Source organism: Vitis riparia, chromosome 12 (assembly GCF_004353265.1).
Source record: "Vitis riparia cultivar Riparia Gloire de Montpellier isolate 1030 chromosome 12, EGFV_Vit.rip_1.0, whole genome shotgun sequence".
NCBI lineage: Eukaryota > Viridiplantae > Streptophyta > Magnoliopsida > Vitales > Vitaceae > Vitis > Vitis riparia.
In genome coordinates, this window is record NC_048442.1 from 21,606,866 (window position 1) to 21,622,597 (window position 15,732).

Consider the following 15,732-nt stretch of genomic DNA (forward strand, 5'->3'; position numbering starts at 1 on the left):
CTTGAACTTGGACCTTTGATTCAAGGTAAGCATGGTTGTACCAACCCACCACTCTTTGGTTTGTGCCAAAACATAATAAAATCATTTCAAATATCTAATATTTTTTAAAACTTATAAGATAGTAATAAGATATATGATTAATTAATTAATGACATAACACACTTCAATTTTCTATATGTTATATTACATATGTTTTATTTAATAAACTTTAAAATATTAATATATTTATATAAAATATGAAAAAATAAATAAATATTATTGATTTTTAAATTTATAATTTTTAAAAATTATTTTAATTTTAATAAAATATAAAATATATATTTATGATGTCATCGATTCGACTGCAGTTCGATTACTGAATCGTGAATATATAACTTTTTCAGTTCGCTGACTAGTTCGATTTTAAAAATATTGATTTTTATATCCTCTTTACATAGGTTATAAGAATCCTACATTGAGATATACTATACACAAATTTCATGGATCATAAGTTTATTCCCTTCACTGTTTTCTTCATTTTTTTTTTTTTAATTTTTTGATGTTTTACTAATTTTATAAAACAAAAATTTTGATTAAAAAATTTATTTATTTTAATTCGGAAAAGAACCCGATTAGAAAAATATGTGAATGATATAATATTATTTAAAATAATATTTAATGTATACAAAATATTTTTATATATATTTAACACCATAATATAATATTTTTTATTTCTAAGTTCTAAATATTTTAATTATAAGCATTATTAACAAAAAAAATAAAAAATTACCTAATAATTAATAAATTGTAGAATGATTTTCAACTAATAGAAATATTATATTTCATTTCCCTTTTATTTTTCCTCAATTTGAACTGGATTCAACGCCTACGTAAAGGAGAAGATGAGAGAAATTCACTCATGCAAGCCTATAAATGAGCCTCAAAATATACAAGTAGAAGATACATTCATGGGTAATGATGGATAAATAGTTTTCTGAGTTTATAATATGACTTAATTTTGGTAAAATACTTGAGCAGACTTGAGGATTTTACTGGTTGTTGAAAGAAAACAATCAAGAAGGAAAAAAATTCAACATGGGGTTGATAAAGGACTGGCTGTTAAAATGAATATTTTGACTAGTTGCTCCAGATGATCAAGGTTTGTTTTCTTCTAAACTGATCGGCCTCCGACAATGATGGCTTTGATATGTTGACTGCGTAACTCAATGACTGTATTTGCTTTCCACCTGGCATGGGTATGCCTCGAAAATTGGAGTGACCCATGATGGAAAAATCGGTTGAATTGATGTGGATTTTGAATATGACTAATGAGCAAGACACCTCACAAAATCTAGATTTATGCTGGGAGATTTTCATTTTAGTATTTAATTTTTATTTTTGAGAAAAGCGGATTTTGTATTTATTTGAAAATAATTATAAAATAGAAATTTAAAGAATAATTCAAGTTTTATGTACGATGGTTAGAGGTTATATATGATATTAAAATAGCCTTGAATAGTCAAAGATAAAAAACTTTATTTTATATATATGTCCATTTTTACATTTTTTTTTTACAATAGAGATCTGCAGTGCATTTAATATTTAATAGCTGGTCAAACTGGAGCTCGGCCAAATGAGATTATTTTTTGGTGTCTAAGGCTGAAATCTATAAATTGAGAGCTCCACTTTATATATGGGTAATAAAACACTTGCAACCAATTACCTACCTATTTGTTCTTTAGTCAAAGCTCTCATTTATTTCATTTTGGTGCATTAACTTCTCATTTGCATACCATTTAGTGCACCTTGTCATTCATTAATTGAACTTTCATTGAGTTAGGTTGAGAGTTTCTATCATTTTTAAATGAGTTTGTGTGAATAGAAAGCTTCAAATTGGTGGGTACTTGAAGGGATTGTGTAAGAACCATTGAAGTTAAAATGTAAGTGTAAAATATCGGAAGTTTGGTTGAAGCTTCAAGGATAGTAAAACCCTCATTTGGTTAGGAGTTTAAGGAAAATGAACATAAGTAAAAGTACCGAATCACTATAAAATTAGTGTTTGCTCTCTTTAACTCAATCTCTTTACTTTTGTGTTTTATTTTACTTAAAATTGTTGTACTTGAAAAAGATTTTCAAAAAACCCAATTCACTCCCTCTTAGCGTTTCTCTTAATTAGATTAGCCTTACTTTATCAATTATTATGTATTGAAATGTAGTTACAATATTTATGTTTTGAACTTATAACATAAATATACTAGAGGTATAATATATTACGACATGCTTTAATTTTGTTTTTTAATAGTTATAAAAATAATCTTTAATTATAATATGTTCTTAATAGTTATATTTGTAAAACTAGTAATGAATTTATGAAATCTACTTAATAAAAATATAAAAACAAATATTTTTATTGTAATATATTCTTAATAGTTATATTGCAAAATTAACATTTCAAAAATCATGAAATCTATATAATAAATAATATAATTACTTTATATTTTTAATTATTGGAATGAAACAATAATTTGTAAAATTATTATATTATATATTATTATCATCATTTTGGACAAGTTATTTATAATATTTTTAAAACAATAATGAATGAAATACTAATTTATAATTAATTATTATATTATTCTTATTTGATAAGTTATTACTAATAGAAATAATAATAATTAGAAAAGAAAAAGATGTGAATTGTGGTTACAACACTTATGTATTAAACTTACAACTTAAGTATACTAAAAGTACAATATATTAATAAGTACCTTTATTTCCTTTCTTAATAATTATAACAACAATTTTTTCTATAACAATAATTTCTTAATAGTTATATTATAAAATTAAACAATTAAAAATTTTTGAAATCTATTTAATAAAAAAAAAATGTTGTAATATTTTCTTATGAAATCTCTATAATAAAAAATATAATAAATTTATTTTTTAATTATTGGAAATAATTTATGATTAATTATTACAGTATATTATTTATATATATTGGTATTAATATTACTCTTACGTTATTAATGATGATGACTAAAAAATTGGAGAAAAGACAAAACAGAAATATGTTGGACTTTAAAATAAAAATATGAGGATATATTTTCCTTTAAAATAAATAAAAATGGGGTTATTACTATAGATAATCTTTCATCGTCTCACCCTCCTGCGCACCTTATACGGTCATACCCCACCTTCTCTTGTAATTCTCCCACACCCACTGTCTAGGGTTGACCAAAGCAACTTTAATTGAAGCGCCTAGAGGTAGGTGAGGTAGGGTAAGGTAGGGGTAGGTGAGGTGGGGCAATTTAGGCACGAAAGTACCCTCTAACAGGGGCAGAAAGAGACAGGGGGAGGGACAGTTGAGCGGTGAATCCTGCACGTGACTCACCAACCCTTATCCAATCATTGTTTGACCATACCTATCCCATACTTTAGTATTTCTTGGATACATCATACATGCAGGGGGATTACATGGGATTTGATTAGTTACAAATCACATGCCAAGAATTAAAGATATTGATATATAAATAAGACTACGAGGTCATCACTCTTTTTTTTTTTCTTTTTTTCTTTTTTGGTATAATATATAAACAATTCAAAATATTAAAATTAAATTAGATTAGGCAATGAAAAACAACTGGGTCAATGATATGAAGGTCGATGCTGTATAGTTGTGGTCAGTGATGCATGGGTGGTTTGATAAACCTAAATCAAGCTTAGCTATCTAACCCTTGAGTTGGACCCTGCTAGATAGAGCAGCAAGTGGATGGAGACGTGGAACCTACACTCAGGGTGTAGTTGAGAACACAACGTGAAGAGTCAGTCACCTACGTCCCTCGCATGCTTTCACCTTAACTAATTTGAATGGTAGCTATATTTCACAATCGTTATTAATTTCTTCTCAGCACCATGGTTTTGTCTTCTCCTTGCTTCTTTCCCTCCGCACTATATATGGGATCAGGAAACTCAAAACTCAAATTCTGAAATTCATGTCTTGTCATGGGTGCAGTGGAGGTGTAGGTTTTGTTGGTGCACAAGCCATAGTGCCTGTGAGATGGTGACCTCTTTCTCTTCATAGCAGGAGAGTTGAGGCTAGCTAGCATGTTTGTGGGGGGCATGGTCATTTGGGATTCTTACCTTCTGTGATCGGTTGGAGCTGGCTGCTGCCTCAGTTGCGGGTGTGGTAATACAGCAGAGATCTGCTTAATATGGGCTGCGTGGTTGAGAACAGGGAAAACAAACGAACAAACAAGTTGGCTATTATTAATTGCTTCTGATTCTTCAAAGAACAAAGCATGAAACCTTGGGAGTTAAATAGAAAGCCATCTTTGGATTAGGTTTAGCTTGATGCTACTTGGTTGTTTCAACAGCAGTGCTACAGCCTACCGCCTGGCGAGAACCGTGTCGAATTCTGTAGGAATGGATGGAGTACAAGTTTTGAGGAGTGGATCAACGTTACGTTTGGCATGAATATTAATTCAGCCCCAATTCTAGAGTGACCAGAGGGAGGTGAGCAATTTTTGTGTATGTTATTGTTACATAACTCTCCTATTCCACGTCCTCAATTTCCATGATTGATCTTTGAAGGTATTACGTAACAAAAGATTCAACTGCATGTTACCATTAGCTGTTAAGACTTCAGATTGGTAGTCATATCAACAATCAAATCTAATAGTGAAATAAAGTTGTTTTGGAAAGGAGAATCTCCACTCTGCTTGATAAATGTTTTCAAAGAACAGTTTTGAGGAAAGGAGAATTTAGACATGTCATGCAATTATTTCGACATAACTTGCCATTATTAAAACAAAAAATCAAAAAAATTATTTTTTGTTTTTTTATCCCTAAAAATAGAAAATAAAATATTTTCAAATAACATCTTTTAGTTGTTTTAATTATTTCACTATTTTCTAAGGTTTATATTAAAAATTAATTATATAAATATGTAGAATGATTAAAAATAAAGTACTAGATATAAAGATTATTTTTAAAACATATTAAAAAAACATTAAAAATAGGTTAAATACATTCTAGGTTCCTAAACAAATTTTTGTTTTACAAAATATCATATCTCAAAAATTGTTTTTCAAAATTGCTTTAAAAAACAATTGCCAAACAATGCCTTAGGCTCTGTTTGATAAGTGTTTTCAAAAACAATGTTTGGAAATAAGAGTGTGTTTGGTAGGGATTTTAAGAAGTGTTTTTAACGTTTTTAACATTTTAAAAAAAATAAAATTCTTTCAAGTATTAGAAATGTTGGAAACACTTCCTAAAATTACTGCTAAACGCATTCTTAGAGCTTGTTTGACAATGATTTTAGAAAGTATTTCTACCCCTTCTAACACTAGAAAAATAAAAATTTTCAAGCACTAGAAAAATTAGAAGCACTTCTTAAAATTACTACTAAACGGGCTTAAAGTTTTGATGTTTTCTATGTTTTATTAAACAAAAATATGTTCAAAGAACTTAAAATGTTATTAATCTTTTCTATGTTTTTAAATAGATTTTTAAAATAACTTTTATTAGTAGTTTTTATTTTTATTTTTAATCATTTTTCATATTTAAATAATTATTTTTTAAACATTAATAAGAAAATAAATAAAAACAACTAAAAGATGTTCTTTAAAAATATTTTGGTTTTTGTTTGTCAAATATATTTTCTTATTTTTTTATTCTAGAAAATAGAAAACTATTTTAAAAAATAGTTATTAAATAAGTCCTAGCTTCTTGTTTGTTCCAAGCAACAATGGGGCATGACTAGTTGCAGTGCAAATCATTTGTAGTTAAGCATATATATGGATCTAGCAAAGATATTAGGCATGCAACTGTAAAGACCTGCACCCAATCGTGTAGATGTTGTCCACTTTGGGCTCAAAAGAGGTTTCACGGCTTTTAAAACGTGTCTACAAGGTTAAGAAGAGTCTATAGTTAGAAATTTTTTCCTCTATCCGATTTGGAATGTCACAAACACTCCCTCATGTAGACACAACGTCCTCCTTGTGTCTAATGAGATTATGGGGCCAAATAAACAAACACCCCTATCTCTCTTAAGAGGCCAAATAAACCCCCACACCAGGGTTGAGGATTGATTTTGATACTATTTGTAATGATTTGCACACAATCGTGTAGATATTGTTTGCTTTGGGCTCAAAGGAGGCCTCACGACTTTTAAAAAACGTGTTTATAAGGTTAAGAGGAGTTCATAGCAAAAAACTTTTCCCCCTATCTGATGTAGGATGTCACAGCAACAATTCTGCTAGATGTCTAATAATATTGATGATTTCTCGAAAAAATGGTTATTGAAAAATGAATTGGGAGATATAAGGTCGGAGATGGTTAGGCACTACTTTTAAGCCTTGGAATGAGTCAAATCCCAAGATGGGTGTATTGTGTGGGATGAGTTAAGCCCTACTATGTACCTTCGGATGTTTAAATTTCAAGATGACTGAATGATTGTGACATCAAACTATATAAAGAGGATTATTTAACCTTACAAATAGTAAATTAGTTTTCAGATGAAATGAGCAAGTTTTTTGTCCTAACAAATGCCATTAGAACTATGTATTAAAGTTAAGTCATGGGTTCAAGTGGTAGAAATCCCATGTTAAGGAAGTGACATTGGGCTGAATGTGTAAGGTCGAAGATGGCAAGGTAATGTTTTAGACCTTGGGATGAATCAACCCCAAAATGGGTATGTTGTGTGGGATGAATTAAACCTCAACATGTACCTTCGGGTGATAAGACGCCAAGATGAGTTTTTTGACATCAATAACAACTAGTTGATTTCTTGATCCCAATAAAAGAAACACATGGCAATGAGTATCATTTGCCAAAGAGAAATTGTCTTGCACCGGGGAGTGACCATCCTTCTCACCTTTCTCTATTGGTACGCAGGTTCATTCCACAAGGAAATATATAAGACAATCATAGAGCAAGGAGATTGATCCTTCAATTGTATGCCTATGCAAAAATCTATCCACTGCAGTGGTTCTTCCAAGCACAAAACATTGTAAAACTTTCAGTTTATATGGCTGTTAGGGAAAGCCTCTTGCATGTTCTTTTCACATGGCTAGTTCTTGGGAGTCTGGCCTCCTTGGGGTAGAGCTTATATCATTGAATCTTTCTTGGTGGATTCTGGTTATCATAATTTCGTTTTATATGCTTCTAATCCCAGCTGCTTGCAAGGAAACTTGGGCTGGCTCCTCTAAAAGCTTGTAAAGGAATCTGGGCGCTTTATTCCAAGCTAACTATTGCTTTGCTGTTATGTTGTGGTATGTGATAATCTCTCTCTCAATTGAGTGTTTCTCCCCCTTTCAACTAATGCCCGCCCATGACATCTGCTTAAGCCATGTTTGGTTGGTTCAGATATAACATAAAATATGATAAGAGAAATGATATTATATCATATCCCATATTTAGTTAATAACGAGAGATGATAAATTTATCATATCTTTTATTCAACCAAACATGAGAAAAAATAAATGATGAGATATATCATCCACCTTATTTTTATTTTATCTCTTTTACATGAAATATGTTAATTTCATACTAAGACATGAGATATGCATATCTCATATATCATAAATTCATTTTTTTTATCAATTTTTTATTTTTTTATATACTCTTTTTACAAAATAATTTTTTATTATAAATTAAATTTACATTAAAATAATATAAATAATATTAATATATGATATATAAATTATTTTTATATATTAATAACATAATATAAAAAAATTATTTATAAAGTTTAAATATTTCAATCATGAATATTATCAAATATAAGAGATCTTTTTTAAATAGAAAATATTGGAATGTGAGATAATTTTTATTTTAAACATTAAAAATAATATATATTTCATATTATTATTATTTTTATTCATTTCATAAATTAAATATAGACATAATATAGTATAATATATCTCATTGGATATATACTTAGAATATCATGTTTATAGAATATGTATATCAAATGATATTATATCTTATTGAAAATCATATCCTAAGATATGTATTTCTTATTTAATGAGATATGATATTTTAGAATATACATACCCTATCCTATCCTATCTCAGAAGAGGTCAATACTTTAGATTGAGCCTCTCTGAGGATCAAGTTAGCCATGATTCCAAGCAAGAGGATTCAACAAAGAGTGATAGTTTTTTACATTACTTTGAGAGTTAGCTTCCCTTTTTATAGTTTAGATATGTGTGTGTGTGTGTGTGTGTGGGTTTCTTACATTTTTCAAAGATTGAAGCACGAGAGAAGCACTAGTAGTTAAGGTCATTGGTTACTCATCATTAGATGATCTGAGTGACGTTGATTATACCTTGGAAGTAAGTACTAGATTAATTGTTTTGATCATTTCATTATTAATATAATGTCATTCGTTAAGAAGGATACTCTTTGTTGATATTTGAATAAGTGTCCCATGTTAGAGGGAATGTCCAATCAAGGTAATGATAATGATGGTTAATTCGTATTTATTGTTGTTAAAACAAGAAGAAAAATAATACTTCTCAAGAAACAAACAATCAACAATCCAATGAGAAGTAAAACAAAGGACGAAGAGTATTAACATAGGATTTAACATGGTTCAACTTGTTCAAGCTTACATCCATGGGAGCAATAGAAGAACCAATCCACTAGAGAGAAAAACTAAGAGAATTATAGCACACAACCCTTTCAACACTTAACCCTTTTACAACCCTTGTTTTTTCTCTTAAAATAGAGATCACTTGAAAACCTAGCTAAGAAATTGTGTTTTTATACACTTGCATCACATTGAATCAAAAACCTTACATAACAACCTTCTAGCTAGCAAGTAAAAGGAATAATAAAAAATAAAAAAATAAAAAACTAACTCACATGTTGGGCTTATATATTTTGTGCCACATCACAACAATCTCCACCTTGGCACCAAAAAATAAGAGACCAAGTTCAACTTGGATTGATTCCCCTTTGCTTCTTGTTGTCACTATCATATGATCCAACATTGATCAAGTTCAAGCATTGCTTAAACTTGACCTTTGGAGTTGGTTTTGTAAGCATATCAGTTGGATTATCCTTGGTTCAAATTTTCTTAACATTCACCAATCCTTGTTCCACAATATCCCTTTTAAAGTGGAATTCAAGTCTATGTGTTTAGTCCTCTCATGCAAACCTTGGTTCTTTATCAAACAAATAACACTTTGGCTATCACAAAAAACTGTTAAACTTTTCTAATTCCTTAACTTCGATGGTAGAGAGAGCCACAATATTTTGTAGTGTAGATTTCCAATTTCTATACTGATACGAAATATGGGATGAAAAATAATAAGTTCTGTTTATTAGATTGATTATACACACAGTTTATATAAGAGATTACAAGAGAAGAAATAGGAAACAAGAGACATAATAGGAAACTAACTTATTCCTAAATCATAAAACTATCTATTTACAGAAATAGGAAACTAACATAATAGGAAAATAATTATCCTATTCTATTTACAGCTCAACATATACATCCACACACTGTAAACAAATAACCTATTATTGATCTTCTCCCATCTACACACTATAAATTTCCTTTGGTGTTTTTTTTTTTTTTTTGTCCTTCCCCTAATAGATAGTTCTCTATTTGACCATTCCTTCTTTAGCTCCAATTCTTTTGATCTAAGAGCATATTGAAATTCTTCAAATGTTAAGGTTTTCATACCGTACTTCATAGTTTCCTTAAAGCTAGAATACAAACTAGGCATAGAGTTCAACACTAAGATTACCTTATCTTCGTCATCCACTTTGATACCTATATTAGACATCCCAAGCATAATGTTGGCAAAATCATCAAGATTATCTACAATTGACCTATCTCCCCCATCTTAAATCAATAGTCTTTCTTTCAAATGCAACTTGTTCGAAAGTGAGTTATCCACAGAAAGTTGCTCAAGCTTGTTCCAAACACCCTTAGCTATATATAGTTTCTTTTGAAACCTCCCTCAAAGCTTTATCTCCAAGAGTTGAATGATCAAATGGTAAGTTTTCTCATCCATGTCTAATTCCTCTTTTGCCATCATGGTGACTCGTAGCTCCGACTCATCCTTCAATGCATCTTTCACTCTTTATATATATAATATGTAAATTTGTATAATTTATTAATTTAAGATATTTAATTTATTATTTTTTAAGATATTAATTTATTTGTATTATGACAAATTTATCTTTATTGAAATAATAATATACTTTTAAGTCGCGATTGCTAACTGAGATTTCAATTATAATTTTGTTTTTACTTTCAAATTTAATTAAAAACTATTAAATTACAATTTATTATTAAAAAAAAATATATACTTTAATAATAAATTATTTATATTTAAACTTAAGAATCTAGTATTACTTCAACAAATATAAATTGATAAATAGAAGATATTATAAATGAATATTTTATTTATTAATAAATTAATAATATTAAAATAATAAACTTATATAAAATATAAATAATATATAAAATTGTATAATTTATTAATTTAAGATATTTAATTTGTTGTTTTTTAAGATATTAATTTATTTGTATTATAACAAATTTATCTTTATCGAAATAATAGTATACTTTTAAGCCGTAATTGTCATATATAGATTTTTTTTTTTTTACAAAATTAGTTAATAAAATTAATTAGAAGAAATCTACTACAAAATGTAATTTTTAGTGGTTTAATCAAAGTCACAAAAAATAACCAGTAAACATTAATATAGTGAAAAAAAAACATATATAATCTCACATGTCTCTACAAGGAGAGAACCTATGTGTAACTGACACTCTCTTCCTTTTTGGACATTCTTTTCTAACTGTAGCAGGTATTGCATGTGACACATGAAGAACATTTTTCTGTGATAGCGCTACAACTGGAAATAAAGGTGGTGGTGGAGGTAGCAATCTAGGTCGATGTAGGCCCCGCCTACCCCTTGGAATGACTGACAGTAATAGCTGAGTAGATGTGTCAATCTCAACTGATGGTGAGTCTGAAGAGGTAGAAGGTTGTAATGGAGGTAGGTTTAAAGAGGTAGGGGATTGTACTGATGGTGGGTCTGAAAAGGTAGGGGGTTGTGTTGATGGTGGGTCTAAAGAAGTAGGGGTCTGAACTGAAGGTAAGTTTAAAGAAATAGAGGGTTGTACTGATGGTGGGTTTAAAGAGGTAGGGGGTTGCACTGATGGTAGGTCTGAAGAGATGGATGATTGTACTAATCGTGAGGATAAAAATGTAGAGGGTTGTAATGATGCTGATACCGACAATGTGATGGGCTGACAACTAATATATCTATCTATCCCTCAAAATGTCGACTGACCTCGAACAAGTGGTAGTTGAGTAACTTTCGACTGAATTGGTGACCTACCTTCTCCATGCTCTACATGTGGGATACGATAATCTCCCGAATAATGCACATAACATTAGTGGTCATACGAATAATATCAACAATACCAGTGCAACAAACATCACTATCAGAGTCCTCCAATGCAAATTAACATGTCATTTGATAGTCAAAAAATAAAATAAAATAGCATAAGATTTAGGTTCAATTTCTTTTATTGATTTTTAAATAAAAAATCATGAGTATGTCTTAGATGACCTAAATAATGGCAATAAATTGTAGCATTGGTCATAATACTAAACATCAATATGGGCATTAGGACCCTTGTATGGGGTGCTAGCATATTCAAAATGGATAAGAATTATTTCATCATTCCCTAAATACTAGCTTCTACCTAACAATTTCTCCATTGACGATTTGTACAAACACATGAAAAAAATTAATAATAAAAAGTTATTAAGGAAGTTCCCAGAGTTCCAATAACATATATCACATCTTAAAAGACTAGTCAACTAACTTTATTCTATAGTTCTTAAAAATTGTTTTTAAGAACAAATTTATGTTCGAGAATTAAAATATGAAATACAATTTGTTCAACTTATTATTCATAAAATTAAAAACGTATTTATATACAATACAAAAATTTATAAAATATTTTTAGAAAACTATCTAATGGTAATTCTCTTATTTGGATGTTGAGAAATTGTTGAGCTTACTACTATGTCTATTATTGCGTAATTTGACGTATTTTATTTTATTTTAGTTTTTAGTCCAATAAAATGTTTTACATGTGTTTGGGTTACAAAAATGTTTAGTTTATTTTTCTAATTTGATAATTAGGATGAGATTAACTTTAACATTTTATTGATAAAATTAAATTAATATTTTTATATTAAAAATTAAATTTTAAAATAAATATTTGTTAAATATGTTATTTTTTTACAACTAAAATTATCTGTTAAATATATTTTTTAAAATAAATATATGTTAAATATGTTATTTAAAAAAAATTGAGATTTTTTAAAGAACCTTGTAAAAAAAATAATTTTCAATATCTCATAAATAAAAACCATATCCTAAGGTTATTATATTATTTTATATATAAAACATACAATTAAAAACTTTGTTACCATAATAGAATGAATAATACAATTTACTCCCATAAGTGGAGAATATCAAGTAGGTAACCTTCAAACTGACCTAGTTAGTGTGGAATTGGATTTGGTTATTTTATTTAGTATGTTCACCAAAAGTAGAAGTTAAGTCATAATTGTAATGCTTGTAATAACTTCTATGACTTGGGCAGGTAAGGCTCTCCATTCCTTTTGATTCTATCTTCTTTGTGACATTGCTTATTCAATCCTAGGGCCCCACACCCATTTTGTCGTGCTACACTCAATTATAACAACTGATACAAATAGAATTAGATGTCAGCCACCTAAAAGCCTGACTTTGATATTCTATTTGATGTTATTTTAAAAATCAGATCTTGAAAATCATATTTGATAACTTTCCTTGTTGTTATGTTTGCAGTGTAGAATGTAGATTGTGATTCTAAATTTTAGTATAATGATAAAAATGCTTTCCGGGCATTTTTTTATATTCCCTGGCATCACACCCTACCTGAACATCTAGACGTGTCCAAGGGCACATATATGAGTTCTTTTGACAATAGACACTTTATCTTCTTAGCTTCAATATTCCTAGTTTCTTTCTATGGTAGCTAAAGAAAGGAAATATTGGTATTCAACTTGTGAATACTTATCACAATACTGACAAAACAAGAATCTAAGTATTGGCCGGATGCTACCCTTACCAAATTCCATATCCAAAGAAACAACCTCCCATAGGAGTGATTCTTCTCATAAGGGAACTCGTGTTTGCAGGACACACACTTCACCTTTTCTTTTACAAGGAACTGTTAGTTATGCTTAAAGTCAAGTTTTTAGGAAACCATCAAACCAAATACGCCTTTACGTGTCATTGTTTGCCTCCACACAAACAACTCCAACTTTATTAGACTTTGAATGTGAAAGCTGTCTTTTTATCATTCGCTTGTCTTTTATCTTTTGTTACAAGTGAAGATCCCTAGAGCATGAATATTATCCTATCAAATGTTTGTGTAATTTGCTGAAAATTACATTACTATTGGAGCTCTCATTCTTTCATCATTTTTTTCTCTGGTTTAAGAGTCTGTTTGGTTGGGATAACTTTTAACTCATGAGTTTAGCAGTAGAAGAAGTGGAAGCAATAGTACTTACATAAAACAAAATGACCAAGCTTTTCCAAAATGTATGTTGGGAACCGTGATTTAAAATTCTGTATAAACACCCTTAAAACATGTGTTTAACTTTCAATGATATAGACGTTAATGTTTAGGTAAGACTCAAGTTCTTTTCATGGGGCTTGAGTACCCTAACAATATCGATTAATTGAGAACCAAAACAGGATCTAACATCTAGTATTTTGTGAATATAGGATAGGATGCATCATACATTGAGAAGGATGTAACATTAAAAGTTACAAGTTACAAGTTGGTTGGACAATAGCTTTTATAGAGTGGCATCGATGCATATAACATGGAATGAACTTAAAAGTTTCTTCCTTCTCTGAGAACAAAGGGAAAAAATTCCCAATACTGAAAACTATGTTTTTCTGTAAGTGGAGGTTGGTACATGGTATATATCTAAATGGTCAATGGGAATATCATTCATCTTTGATTCTAGTCCTGCTTACTCATTAAAAAGTTGTTGTTTATTTAAAATTAGGAAGGAAGAAAATAATTTTTTTTTTTATGAAATTTACTAGCACTAATATTTACCCATTATTTTTTTTAGGTTATTTCCTCCAACATCCAGGCATTTATTTTAGCTGATGGTAAAGCAAACCTCGGGTGATATGGACTCATCCTTCTACAAATGATTTGTCCCTTTTATCTTACAGAACCTATATATTAGAATCACATATCTGTCTTTTTTCCCCAAAAAATTTTATTTTCTTCAGAAACTTCAACAAACGTCTGCATCTTGAGGGCTTCAATCTTTGGATGATAACAAACCATTTATGCTAAAATAGCCATAAAGGACGTAAACAAAAGAGAAAAGCAAGAGCAATGGGAAAAAAAAATTCTAAAAGCCGAGATTCCAAGATGGGGAAAAAAGTGGGAAAGCGCCAAAAACTTTACATAAAATAAGCCAAAAAAAGATTGGAACCAACCTCAACTTTGATGCTTTGTAGCTCCAATAATGTCAGCTCCAACAATGTCTCTCTCATAGTGGTCCACTGGTGGGACTAAGTTTTTGAAGAAAAAAATTACACAGAGAACAGAGAACGGGATGGGGAGCTGGGAAAGTAAACAAAAATAGTAAAAAAAAAAATGGTTTTTATGCTTATGTGGATTGATGGGGACTATTTTAAACAATAGTTTTGGAAGAAGCCCACTTTTAATATTAAGTTTATGAAGAAGCTCATTTTGGCCCAAAACTCGACCAAAGCGATAGGATCACATTTCTTCATTCGAGTTCCTTGGTGGGTTCCGCTTTGGATCACTTTATAATGCAATTTGTAGACATGTGCAGCGTACTTGTATCAAGCCGCCTCTCCAATCTGACCGTCTCACTACAACCCATTTCCGCTTGTTATATCAAGGATCAACAACACTATGTTCTTTCATTTTTCACTTCCGTTGGTATGCTTATGTTTAAAATCCTCACATTTAAACTTGAGCTTGAACTGGCATGTGCAACTGAATGCAGCAGTAAGGTGAAGCTACCCATGTGATGCAATCTTGGCCTCATAACAAGTTTAGGAGTTGTGATGACACAAATACAAATAGTAAGGAAAAGGGCAAAAAAAAATGATTTAAGTTCACGTTTACAGGCATTTCTTATTTTCTATTTTTAAAATAAGAAATTCTTTTATCACAATATAAAATTTTGTGAAAAAAAAAAAGTATTGATTTATGTCATACTTTTAAATGACTTGAAAATTTTTAAAATGAGACAATTGTGTTTTAGATCTAGTTAGACCCAAAAATTAAGATTTGGTCCATATAAGTTCACCATTTAAGCCAAAGACTTAGAGAAAGTGTGAAAATTGAAAAGAAGGATATGAATATTTTATTTTTCTAAAAATGACTTTTATCGACTATGAAAAAAAAAAAAGAGTAGAAAACATTAATTTAAATTTATTCATTTTGTAAACCTCAATAAAATTTAATTTAATTTAGTGATTTGGAAAAAAATACACCATTTTCCAAAAAAAATGAAAATAAATTATTATTATTATTATTTAAAATCAAACATCTTGAAAAATATATATATTTAAAATTTTGTATGTAAAAAACTAAAAATATGTCAAAATTTTTTTAAATGATATATTTTTAAAATATATTTTTTTAAAAATTAG